Source organism: Aulostomus chinensis, chromosome 13 (assembly GCF_037954235.1).
Source record: "Aulostomus chinensis isolate RoL2024-O1b breed Wild chromosome 13, RoL_Achi_v1.0, whole genome shotgun sequence".
Lineage (NCBI taxonomy): Eukaryota > Metazoa > Chordata > Actinopteri > Syngnathiformes > Aulostomidae > Aulostomus > Aulostomus chinensis.
The window spans coordinates 19,228,426-19,240,450 of NC_141332.1; the positions used below are offsets into that span (position 1 = coordinate 19,228,426).

Sequence of the window (12,025 nt, forward strand, 5' to 3'; positions counted from 1 at the left end):
CCAATAAAGGTTTATTTAAGAATGGGTCTGTTGGCTGGGTACCCTTCCCGTTTTGCATGGATGTAACTGAAACCACAACTTTTCCTTCACTTTACTAAAATGACTCAGAATATGCACTCTGATCTTTGCTGCCATCCTGAACACCTTCAAGCAAATTCAGAGAGGTGTATATAATGCCAGAGCTTCTTAATAAGGAAAAAAATATGTAACATTGCAGGGAAAGATCAGCAGTAACGTGTCTCTTCAAAACCAGATTTGCATAACAAATTAGCAGCGTAGGTAGTTTCGAAGAGAAAAGATGTCTTTTAAAGAAACTCTTTCACATGAGAGATGAAACAACTCTTCAAAGCACTGGCGTTATTTCACCGTGCCGTTAACACACAATAATGACGCTTATGCATAAATGATAATCCCATTTCCTTACGGTGGCCCTTGGTGACATCCCCGTGGCATCCGTTGTGCTTATGTATAAATGATGTCCACGTCTACTAAATTGGCCCCATGTTCTGCACTTTTACATAAATCCCTCTCTTTCACTCCAATGCTTAACATTACACATGTTCGTAAACTGGCTGTCATCTACACAATCATGTATGCATGGCGGCACTTTATAAAGTAATACAAAGCAGCCCACAAATCAAATCCGTTTGCGATATGGTGCTAATTTAGAGGAAATTTACAAAGCGTCATACATCACACAGGAAAACAGATTATTTCAGATTTCTTCTAAAAAACATTTAAAAGGCTTAATTTTGTAAGGATCACACTTATAGAACCTACAAAAAAAAAAAAAACAAACACCCACTTTCACTTGGGAGTGAATCTGCTCACCGGGAGATAACCTCCATCCATAATATCAGCTTTTATGATGCTTGATTTTCTGATGTGAACGTGTGTAGTCGCAGCTAATTGGCTTCAATATGGCATAAAACAAGCCTTTAATCTAACTTAGGCGCTCTTAATCACACAGCCTTGTAATAATCAGAAATCAAATTATGACTGTAAGATTTTTAGACTGAGAGGAAATGTCATTAGGGTGGAGGACGGCGGCGAGGGGGGAAATGTTCCGAGGGGGGAGCGGAGCAAGCATCTGTCTCCAACGAAGGAAATGTCAGGTCCTGTTAATCTTATCTGAATGGTTGCCTGCTGACATGGATTTAATTCTACACAAGTGCATGCCTGCTAATTTGCGTGAGTGCACACACCAGACAGACTATACGCACATGCATTAACATATACATGTGGTGCAGACACGTAAAGCGAAGCAGCACCACCATCCTCCGTCACACACACTGACCCACACTTCACCACTCAGCCCGTATAAATTCTTGTTTTCTCAAATGGGCACATCAACATGCTGCAAACATAAACCACTCGCTCTCCTACCTCACACATATTCTTTGTGTCAAGACCAACAGCCACCCATTTACCCATTTACAATTCAATAAAACACACAACCGCATAAACACACACACACACACACACACACGCAGGCACACACAGGACAAACAAATAGTAAAGCGGATTCCATAAAGAAGCTATATCTCTGGTCTTTCACATCCCCATTCCCAAAGCATTACCCATCATTCTCAGAGGCGACAGGCAAAGAGAGAGAGTGAGAAATACATGCTAAGTGAAATGGGAAATAAAGGCATGAAGAGATGGTTGTGGTGGGGTGGTGATGGGGGTGTGACAGCAAAAAGGGAGAGAGACGAGGGAGGCGATGATAGGGGAGTGCCACTATTGCTCATCCTCAGGCCTGCACCAGGAGCAGCAGAGCAATGCCACCTTCATCACAACACACACACACACACACACACACACACACACACACACACACACACACACACACACACAAAAACAAACAAGAAAACTCACAGGACAAGAAAAAGAAAGCAATGGAAGAGGGGGATACACGTTTTAAATTAGAGAAGAGATACGGTGATCAAACTGTGAAAAGGGAGAAGAGGAGCTGAATTATAGAAGGAAGACGGGAAACCGAAAGATGTAGTGAGGAAGCGTGATGTGGAACATGATGCTCCCAGAGGCGACTGCCATGGGTCTTTGACACTATGACACAATCAGGGACATTCAGGCTGGGCAAGAAGGCTTAGCTGCCTTGAACATAGATTAGCAAGGAGCCACAGGAACACTGAGTGATGTTAACACCGCGCTCTTCTTTCATGCTTTATCCACAGTTACACGAGGGTTTGCAAATACCAGAACTAATACTACACTAATATGATGTTGATATTTAGCAAGTCTCAGATGTACAACTGAGTAATCGTGTGATTTTATGCTTTACTTACTCATGGATTATGATATAAAGCAGAAAATTATGCAGCAAAGGTTGTATGGTAATACAGTATATGGGAATCATCATAGACAGAGACGCCGGGGGGTTCTGAGGGATAAAGCCCAAGGGAACGTGTTGATGACCATGGTTCATGCTGCGTCACTGATTAGCATATACAGACTCCAAAAATCAAGCAATCGATGGAGGCCTTGAAGTAAATATAACTTCTCAGTGGTGCTTTCTGGCTGAGGCAGTTGTCATTTTCACATTGTTTAGCTACAAAATATACTTGAGCTCAACTATGGTGCAGCATTTTTCCAACTATTGTTTGCCAACATGCACAAAAACACGTACACTTGCTACACTCACCGGGACGCACCGCAGTACAAACGTGCAAAACATTCCAACTAAAATATTCCAAAGTGAAGGATTATTATTGTGTCTATCACGTCTGCTTCACCTCAGGGAGCTCTGGTGGATCCCTGCTGCTTCTGTAGATGGTCTGTTCAGTGCTTTCAGTTCTGCAGAGACCCCCCCTAGAGGACATATGATTAGAGCATCTACCCCATTAACTGAGACATAGCGGCATAACTTCATTGATTCATTCAGCACGTCGTGAGATTTCCAGGTGATTTCTTTGTTGGGTTTTGTTGGTTTTTTGTTCTCTCTTTACCGTTGTGGCTGCTTTTAGTCTTTGAAAACGTGTCCAGGAGTGCATTAGCATCCCTGTATGCAGCAAATATCGTGGGACGTTTAACCAGCAAAAGCTACAGTATAAACTGAAGGGACAGAGGATCCTTGAGCCCAGAGGAAAATCTCCAGGGTAGCATTGAGCTTCTGAAATATTTTTAGGCAGACCAGTGAGAAACAAGTTGTTTCCTCAGCAGAAAACCTTTGGTTTGTCAAAGTGCCCTGAGGCACCATTTAAACAGCAAGATGCCGGCGCAGCTGGCTCTTAAGAGGAACAGCAGACGACACTGATTGGTTGCATTTGTGTGACTAATGACTACCAGTTTGTGCCTTGCATCCTGATCATTTATCGTTTAACTAATTTCAATGAATTGGCCACACCCAAAGACAGGTGCGCTGTACTTTTAGACCTTCACATTATTTATTTGTTACTTTATATCTACTAAGTAAACCTAAGCTGCATTTACCTAATTTGTTCAAGTTGAAAGTAAAAATTAAAAAAATCAAGTTCATTTCTCTTGCCAAGTGCAGTGCGGGTGCTGCCGTGAGCTCACCAACACACACGACACAGGAGTGGGATGCAGGAGCGCCAAGACATTTCAGCAGGATATCGAACACACAGGCTTAAGGGTGCTATGCTGTATTTTTGAGTCAAAATAGTTAACAGGCTGAACAACCCTCGCAGAATGCCAATCATCTGTTCTGACTATGATGCAGCAGCCCAGATAAGAGACGAGCGAAAAAAAGGAGGTAGAAAATCTCCCTCGCTGGCAACGTATTTTCTCAAATGTCTTGAAGCAAGATAAGATTTTAACAGGCTGCAGCTCCACAACCAGATCTCTTATGTGGAGCTGCTGAGGCGAGGTAATGTCCCCTCGTGTCCCACCGGTCGGATGACTAATTTACATGCCAACTATGGTCATAGAGCGACAGGGTCTACATCGGGTATCTACAAACACCTCATGCTTTTACCTTTAATGCCCTTCTCTAAGCTCCCTCCCCCTCGCTTCCCCCTCTGATGTGCAGACTAGGCCAAAGCTTGGTAATTTAAAGACAGAGATAAGGGAGTACGGAGGATATTACTTGCGGGTTGACAGTGATCGAATACGCTCAGAAGGGTCAAAAACACCTAAATGACAACTCAGAAGAAACTCTGGACACATTTATTGTACCCTGCCAGGCCTCGAACAACAGGCCCGCACCACGACAGAGTGTAGGCGGATGTGATGATGAAATGCATCACAGTAGAGCTTGAGGGGAGATGCGGGGGGGGGGGGGGGGTGCTTGCATCACTCCCTGGGATCATATGAGCTCACTGCATGTGTGGGGAGACTAAATAAACCTACAGAGATAATCAGTAGGGGCATTTAAGAACACTCTTGGAAGAGGAAGCAGGCAGACACAAAATGCAGAAGGGTTCAAATCGATTAAGTCCAACTGAATCAAAATCTAGAGTCTAAGTTTTACTGCAAATGATGCTTTTGCAAAGGAGATGTGATTTTGGAGTCGGCAGGTCAGCTTGCAGTCATACGAAAGCTTCACACTTTCGCTGGTTCTTTTGCTCTGTAGCGCCTGGACTTAATCACAGTCCCATGGCAATATGTGTGAACATAAGATCTTTTTTGTGAGTAGGGCCCAATAAATCAGTGATATCTCAGACAAATTGGTGTTGGTATCGGTATTAATCGACCGATACTAACTGATAATACCCTTTTTTGGGGGTTGGCCTAGTGTGCTGTGTTCAAAATATTCCGCCACCAGTAAATATTGTTTTCTAATACTGGTATCAGCCCCAAATATCATCTGATCCCACATCAGTCAGGTCTTAATTAAAAGTGTATCTTAAAAAAAACTATAAAAAATAAAGCAGCTACACCGCATATAGACACTTGTCCTAAAGGGCTACTTTGTATATTAAGAATGTAGAAAATAAATGTCCATCTTCTTAATACAAGTAGGCATGATAAACATACATGATATACCCCTAAATCCTCTATAGACAGTGGAAGCTCATAAGCATAGAAGCAAGTCTAAGGGCAGTGTTCCAGCGAACTGGCAAAGAGCAGTGGGTTACTCCGTCCCTTCGGAACTGGACTCTCCAGAGACCATCTCCCTGCTCAGCATGGAGGGAAAGATCTTCTACTCTCCAGAAGATTCCCACATACACGTACGTGACCCAGAACAGAGACAGTGAGAGGAATGGTGTGGAAGGGTTCTCTGGGTGCTTGGAACATGTGAGAATTCTCAGCCCATTCTCAGGTTCCTATGGGTCCATTCTCCATAAACTGATTCAGGCTGCTGTGGACCACTACCACATTCCAGTGCACATTCCGGGCGTGATCACCACCTGCTTTAGAGACGTCAAGCTGAGATTTCAATCCATGAAGTTCACAACAATGTAGCCGCTTGCTGACAGAGGCATTAGGGACCATTCATGTTAGTCCCAAGTCAGATTGTTCGGGGGGGGTCAGTCCCTTATGGATGACCTTTTGGTGACCACACTGACCCACGTGCAGGATGGGGTCACCTGAACCCACCCAGCAAACTGTGCTGTCTGGTGGTCTGAAGAGATAAGTAGAGGGTAAGCAAGACCACCAAGTGTTAAATCCAGTATTACAAATAAGAGCCAGACCACTAGATTCCCCTGTCCTCTGTAATTGTTGCCAAACAGACATTTATCCTTTAATATAAGATACGACCCCAGCCGTGTAATAATGCTCCCACGAGGAGCCCGGTTTACATTCTAAAATTAATTAATTTTAGTATTCCCTGGTGGTGTTGCTGAGATGGAAATGAACGATGGCCAGAAAGTGTTTTTTATTGATGTCACATTGAAAACCACCTTTAGGATATGAAATGCCATCACTTCGCCATTTTATGGTATTCGACATTTTGTGTTAAATTAGCCTTTCAGTTTTATAATTATGACCAAAAAAAATGTACTTTGAGCAGCCACAGTGAACCTTAGTGACTGAAAGCGGATCTTCATTGAGTCAATGTGAACGTCTGTACCAAACAAAGTCTGTTGACGGGAATTAGATAGGTGGACAACCACAAAGCCAAAAGCAAAATGTCCATGACTGTCACCAGCATGAGGACCCAAAAGTATTGATTAGTGCAGCAGCTAGAGCTGATCAGGTGTTAACTGCTGCTGCGTTACCTCCTATGCTACTTATAGACAAAGTGTCATACTGAATCCTCAGCTGTTCTTTGAGTCTCTGAGATTGGTCTTTAAAATACAGTCTAGTAGATGACACCTGGAGCCAGAGCGACACTAGACAATGTGCTTAAAAACACAACAGCTTTGATAAAGCCCCTTGAGATTCCCCCTCCGAGCCTTCTGGCATCTCTGTTTGTGCGTGCGTCTGAGTGTGTTGCATGCTCGGCTGGAGAAAATGCCTCTTTTCCATGACAAATGCACACACGAGCAACCCCAGAAGTAACAAACAAGCACAAAAATACATTCCCAAAAAACAAGACCATATTGTTGCCAAAGTGTCCCACCCCCACAAATACAAAAGCAAGGAGTGGTCTGTTCTCATGCTTGATTAGTTACCCAGCGGTGAAGACGTGACTGACGTGGCTGCAGGATCGGATCCTCCCTGGAATCGAGCCAACACTTCTGTGGCTGCCCTACGTTGGCGGAGAGGGAGGAGGGAAGGGGGGAGGCCTGGATGTGGAGTAACGGTGACAGCAGCAGCAACAGCAGCAGCGATGTCCTCACGCAGGGGGTAAACCTACAGCAAAGGGAACAGGGTCAGAGACGCCTCCCCAACAGGCTGAAGAAGATTTGATAAGAGACTGAAAAAGGAACACCATTTCACAGCTGTCTTTTAATCCGATATTGATGCAGCGCTAAATGCCTCCCCCCACCTTCCCCTGGAGAAAAGCAGTAACAGCAGGGCCTTTAAAACCCAGTGACACTAAGCATTAAGTAAAGATTCGGTCCAACCTTTGAGAAATATACAGAGAAATACACAGATATGGACAGTGGAGCTGTAAGTCAGTAAACCTGTATTACTCTGGCCTGGTCGTTGGGCTGTTTATTAACATCAGACAGGCCAGAAACGACTACAAACACAGAGTGTGTGTGCGTGTTAACTTTGTTAATAGCTTTTCTTCTTCCAAGTAGTAAATACTGCTCATTTCCTTACAAATAGGTGTTAGGAAAAGTGCAATTTTACCTTTCAAGAACAAACAAATTGGTGTATTTAGCTCATTAAAGCATTTTTTTTCACTGCTGCATCACTTCTTTGTGACTCCAGAATGCAGAAAGAGCCAGACACACGTTTAGCTTAACTAAATCAGTCAAAGTGGATCGTGGAGCATGAGGCTGGATAAAGAAGACGTGGATTATACTGTGCCTGGGAGTTTGTCCATGGATATTTTTGGACAGGTTTTTTTGTTGTTAACATTCAGTCACCATCATCTTCAAACAAAATATACGTGCCTGACTCGCAGTGATGAAGGAGGGGGAAAATGACTTTGTTAGCACAAGAAGCCTATTTGTTAGTATTTGAAAAGTAAAAATACATTTGTTGGGTTACTTAAAAAAGGTGCGCTCCAATTGTATTACATCTAGTAAGGCTGCAGGATGGGGCAGAAAGAGGAGAGCACCGCCTAATAGTTGATATAAAAGTTTAATGCGAACCTGGCAGCAAGCATCCCACAGAGAGGGAATGAGCTGAACTATTTTAACAGTAGTAGGGGAAATTCATAATGCACATTAGAGGTTTGCATGAGGAAAATATTCCTTCTTAGTGATTGTCTTCCGGCTTGTAACGTTTGTACGAGCATTAACAGTTGCAACCATGTATATTTGTATTAGAAGGTGTGTTTGTATGTTCATTCATATTTGAGTGAAGGGCAGAATGTGTTATTGGCTTAATGGGGCCCTTGTGCTGCGTCTACAATTGACACGAAAACTGAAAATGAGAGTTTTCATTTTCAAAACAGACAGGCGAAGTCAAGCTATTTCAACCTCTCAATCTCAATAAAAAAAATCTTGCCCCATTCACAGCTAATAATAATAATACGATGTAATCATATGAGTATATTAGTATGATCAAAGGTTGGCATAAACATTTAATTAGTAACACCAGGACCACCCGTAGGGTAGGAACAGCAGGAGGTAAAACAGATGAGCAAAGAGCACAAACTGAGGAACAAAAAAATGGAGAAACAGAAGCGTCGACACAAACAGGGGGAGACAAGGTGTCGGCAGGGGTGCTGGCTGGACTGTTAACCATCAGAGTCTCAGCCATATCTCCTCTACATCAAAAACTTAAAAAGAAACATTACTTCAAAATAGACGTTCCATGCATTTCTTTTTGCAATTCAGGGCTTGACTTCAAACATGTGGAGAGGGAATTAAGGAAGGGTTTGGATCTGACTGATCATATAATCTGAGCATGAATATTCCAGCTGCTTAGATGTCTCAAACCAAAATGACTGGCACATCAGAAAGACAGAACGTACCAATGGCAGAACCAAAGGATTCAATATGGCGAAGCATCTCGCTGCTTCAAAGAGTGACAGGTCAGCCAGTGTGATAGATAACATAATTACAGCGTGCAATTAAATAGCCTATTAGTTGTAATTGATTGTGATTTATTGTTTCCAACATTGGAGTTTGATGAGGAGATGAATCTCAATGATAAGTGTTTAATTGCATCTCCAAATATCAGATCACCACCTCCAGTTATAAATAATTAATTTGTATTCAATCCGCACTGGTAAAGGCAAGCAGGGCAGGTGGGTTTATGTTCATAATGATTGCTATTAATAAAAAACAGTAGAGTGCAGCCATCCACCAAGGTGGTGTATTGAGACTTATCCAATGAGGTTTATTATGTGATATCTGTTTCTTTGAACTATGCCTCATTTCAAACACTGCATTTTAAAAGCATGGAGGAATTATAAAAATCCAACATTTTATTGTGTCGATATGGAATCACAGGCCTCTGATTTTGAATCAAACAGTGAGGTTGCCTACTGTTTGGAGTTATTGCAGTATTATATTGTTACACTGAAAAAGTTGGTCAATGTGCATAAAAGGCTCAAAACGCCACAAATACCCATCCATCCATCCATTTTCTACTGCTTATCCCGTTAGGGGTCGTGGGGGGCTGGAGCCTATCCCAGCAGCCTTCAGGCGAGAGGCGGGGTTCACCCTGGACAGGTCACCAGTCCATCACAGGGCCAACACATACAGACAGACAACCATTCACACTCACAGTCACACCTACAGTCAATTTAGAGTATCAATCAGCCTCGTCCCCTTTTGATGTCTTCGGACTGTGGGAGGAAGCTGGAGTACCAGAGAGAACCCACACAGGTACAGGGAGAACATGGAGACTCCACACAGAAAGATCTCATGCTCTGGAACCTTCTTGCTGTGAGGTGACAGTGCTGACCACTGCACCACCGTGGTGCCCACAACAAAAGTTGGAAATCTTTCAAGCATTTGCTGATTTCTCTACACAAGATGTGGACATGGCCCGAGCATACAAATCACTAAGTTTACAGCAGAATTCAATATAGTTAGAACCCCTCTAAGGAGCAGATAGGAAGGCAAACCCAGAAATATGTTGAATGTTCAGTTCGACTCAAAGTCAATTTTTCAATGGCTTTGCGCTGCAATAAGATCTTTGGTTCACACAAGCTGAGGACATTTTAGCTCTTTTTTGGGGCATAAAATACATCACGAAGTAACACAGCCCCTCAATTTCAAAAATATTTCATAAATGTGTCTTAGAGACAGCAGTTGGCTGTTAGTAGTTATTTTATATAGAAATTTGAAGCCAGTCGTGGAAAAGTCATGCATCCCTGGTGTGGGGTTTGGTCACAGAATTCCAGCTTCTGATGACTGAATTCATGCTTCAATCATCATAAAAGTTGAAAAATAAAACATGAGTAAGTTTTCTTCACCGTAGAGCCAATGTAAAAATCCCAGTTAGCTTTGGGTTGAGGGAGCCAACAGTGATGCTAACTTCCAGGTTGGACTACAAAAATACGTCAACCTTGCAGTACTCAGCATATTCTACCAATATTTCCCAGGTTCCTCACAATCATAGATCTCCTGTCACTGATGATTATACTTATTATATATATTGAGGAGAAACGAAATAACTAGATTTAAATTGCCAACTGTTATAATGGGGCATTTATTTTATTTAAATATCATAAACCCAGAAATCGTTTGTTTCAGAGAAGTGGGCCAGCCAAATACCATGCCCTTGACGGATACAATGTGACAGAATAGCTAGCGAGACAAACACGGCTACAAATAAAGAGTGATTGTTAAGACCTAAAGTGCAGCGCTGTCACTCTTTCAAAGAAATTCAACACTGACACGAACATGATGTATAAGTGACTATGAACCTTCCCGTCCTCCTTCTTCCTCACTTCCCCTGTGGCCACCCAGTGAGCCGGAGTGTTTAGTCGCTTCAAACAACATTTCAAAAGGCATTCAATCTGTCCGGTCTTCCGTGGAGGACATCAGGTTGTCACAGCATCGTTCTCGCCAAGGTGGATCAGGGATATTTGTCGCCCTGAGCAATCCTCACACATCCTCCGGCCAAACCCCACCCCCACCCCCACCCCCACCCTACATGTACCTACCAGGAAAAGGGCTATGAGTGTTTAGTCATATAGCTTCAGAGGCCGCTTGTCAATTTAAATAGGACAGCACACTGAAGTACACTTCAGCCACACAACGTAATTTATCATCCACAGTGCTACCCCTCCCCTGTCATGTTCAAGCCGGCTGGATAATGAAGCATTCTGTCATCGGCGGGCAAAGCGCACTCATTCAGAAAAGTCTCAGCATCGTTCCAGAGGCATGAAATAGCTTTTGATTAGAGTGCTGCGATACGGGTTGGACTGACTTAATTGAATCAAACTTAGATTAGCATCTAGCTGGTGGTCACCAGAAACAACTAGAGCAAGGACAGAGGGACACCTACACACTTGGCTAATCCCGAACACACAAAGTAATTAAAGTGTGTATACAATGAGGGTTCGAAAGGTTGTATTTACTGAAAACTGAGCCAATTCTGAGGATAGAATGAGAAGTACAATAACAATACACAATGACAAGCACAGGAAGCCACCCGGCCAATATCGCTGGCTGGGAGTTTGAATTCGGCCAGAGTTAGATGATGTTAATTGATGTGAGTGATTTGGAAGCAGAGATGGAGTACATCAGGTCCGTAATTAAGTGAGAGACTACTCTCCTTGTCACAGGGTGACCTTAGTGAAACTATTAATTTCTCATCACAGAAATGACTTGAGTCAAAGTCACACAGCTGTACAAGAGTACACAAAGTAAAAGGACAATTTGATAGTGATTTAGAGATTCAGAAGGTCTTTTCAGATTATTGACAATGAGGTGAAGAAAGTGGTAAAGTGGCACTATATTTGCTTATAACAGCATCTTTTTAACTCTTTACCTCACTTTTATGACCATAAAAACACTTCAGTTTTCCTTCATTAAAAGGAACAACACTGGCTGCACCAGCCTAAGGACTATATAGTGAAGTGGAAAGCATTTTAAATGTATTTGATACACCGGACCAAAGGAGACATGACAGTGTGGCACTTTCAAATGAACTTATATATAAAAAATTATTCGTAATTTTGCAACGGCTCTTCTTAGAGGATGTCTGGCTGGTCCCTACAGCGGCAGCAGCTATGGAACTAGAGGGGTGACTGGGTACCGCAGATTAGACATCTTTTAGACAATTGGCTTTCTGTGTTTAATCAGTGGGGAAGTGGAATACAACACTCACAAACAATAGAGCCTCAGAAAACGTTGCAGAGACGGTCTGACTAAAGTCAGCACAAATGTGTCCCCAACGATTATTGCTTTTTATGTGCTGTGTTTGTGATATTCTTCATACTAATTTTACGACGTCACACTCAGACTTTTATTCATCTTCGTGTTTCATGTCAGGTAGTTGTTGTTCTGCTGTTGATCTCATTGTCTTTCTGCCTTTGAACATCTGATGGGAATAAGATACTGCAATACTATTTCTT

General features: G+C 42.6%; 1 protein-coding gene across 1 annotated transcript in view; it reads right to left on the reverse strand.

Moving 5' to 3' along the window:
- drp2 (dystrophin related protein 2) overlaps window positions 1-12,025 on the reverse strand; it is a 149,985-nt gene that overhangs the window by 93,356 nt on the left and 44,604 nt on the right. Inside the window, exon 2 of the mRNA XM_086221924.1 lies at window positions 6,543-6,723. The gene's annotated coding sequence lies outside the window, so the exon portion shown is untranslated. The remainder of the gene's footprint in view (window positions 1-6,542; window positions 6,724-12,025) is intronic.